The sequence below is a fragment of the Euprymna scolopes genome, chromosome 27 (genome assembly GCF_053919585.1).
Source record: "Euprymna scolopes isolate OS-2025 chromosome 27, ASM5391958v1, whole genome shotgun sequence".
Lineage (NCBI taxonomy): Eukaryota > Metazoa > Mollusca > Cephalopoda > Sepiida > Sepiolidae > Euprymna > Euprymna scolopes.
In genome coordinates this window covers 61,665,834-61,667,400 of record NC_136508.1, presented here as the reverse complement: position 1 = coordinate 61,667,400, position 1,567 = coordinate 61,665,834, and the positions used below count along the sequence as shown (strand labels likewise).

The window sequence follows — 1,567 nt, the reverse complement described above, 5'->3', positions numbered from 1 at the left end:
TCATTATTCCTTTAATTCAATTACATTTACAATTCTTAACAGTATCTGTTACGTAGCGCAATATTAATCACTTAATTATTATATCAATCAGTGAATCTATTATGCCCTTAATTCATCAGAAGAAATAGCAACAATCAATCCATCAAAAGGAAATAAAGTGCGTTTTGACATGATTAAAATCCGAAAATATAAAGGTATTTGCAGCTTCTCTACCAATTTTTGGATTTTAATCATGTCAAATGACACTTTATTTCCTTTTGCCGGATTGATTGTTGCTATTTCTTCTGATGAATTAAGGGCATAATAAATTCACTGATTGATATCATAATTAAGTAATTGATTTTGCGCTACGAAACAGATACTGTTAAGAATTGTAAACGTAATTGAATTAAAGGAATAAATTGTAAGATGGTCAACATCATGAATCTTGGAATGTAGTTTTTTGTAATTTATTCACTATATATATATATATATATATATATATATATATATATATATATATATATATATATATATATAAGCTTAATCGCGGTGACACACCGGTTCTCGTCAGATCACCGAAGTTAAGCAACGTTGGGCCTGGTTAGTACCAGAAGGGTGACCATTTGGGAATTTTAGGTGCTGTATGTGCTCTCCGCCTATCTCAGCATTTGTTTCCAGTCGTCCTTTATATACACTTCACTTGCCACTGGCATTTAACAATGTCAACTCAGGAGAGGTGTGGTTGGAGATTGCGAACCTCTTGCCACAAACATTTCACGTGCAGGCACCCCTTCGTGGGTCACCCATCTGGTACTGACCGGGCTCAACATTGCTGAACTTCGGTGATCTAACGAGAATCGGTGTGTCAACGTAGTGTGTGTGTGGTTTGGCGGTGTTTGTTGAGCAAAAAAAAAAAAAAAGTTGTAGTAGGCAGATAGGCTCGAACCCGTGACGTAAAGGTGGAAAAGGAAGTGAACCTGTGTGTAAGGGTGTTGGTTGAGCAACCCCTCCACCCCCAAAAAAGCAGGAAAACTGCGATCGCAAAATAAATAAATAAAACAAAATAAGGGTAGTAAACAGGCTCGAACCCGTGCCGCACCAGAGGAAAAAGAGGTGAAAAAAAAAACTGTCATACCGAAATGCATACCGTGGTTTTGATGCTACGGGCGGCCGAAATAATTCTATTTAACCGACGTCGTGAACGCGAGGATTGAATGACTTGCAAAAAATATCAGCGAAAAAATTGACCCTCCCTGTACAAAAGTGGCCGGTTGAGAGTGAAGGAATTCATTTTTTGGCCAATTTTTCGATCTTTGGCATCCGAAGGGTTGAGCTTCAAAATGATACCGATCTCGTGAAAATCCATCGCCTATGTCGAAAGTTTTAGGCATACATACATACATACATACATTTAAACAGAGAGGTGAGATTTATATTATAGAAGATTACTGTGTTTGTTTGTGTGAATTGTCAGTGTCCTTTGTTTATATAGATGTTTCCATCATAAATTTCTATGCTCTGAGCACACTCGTCATTATACTTGCAAATCAAAACACCCCCACCACCAAAATAAAAATGTATACAA

At 36.9% G+C, this 1,567-nt stretch overlaps 1 pseudogene; it reads left to right on the top strand.

Moving 5' to 3' along the window:
* Positions 1-512: 512 nt before the first annotated feature.
* LOC145249300 (5S ribosomal RNA) lies at positions 513-630 on the top strand (annotated as a pseudogene).
* The last annotated feature ends 937 nt before the right edge of the window (positions 631-1,567 follow it).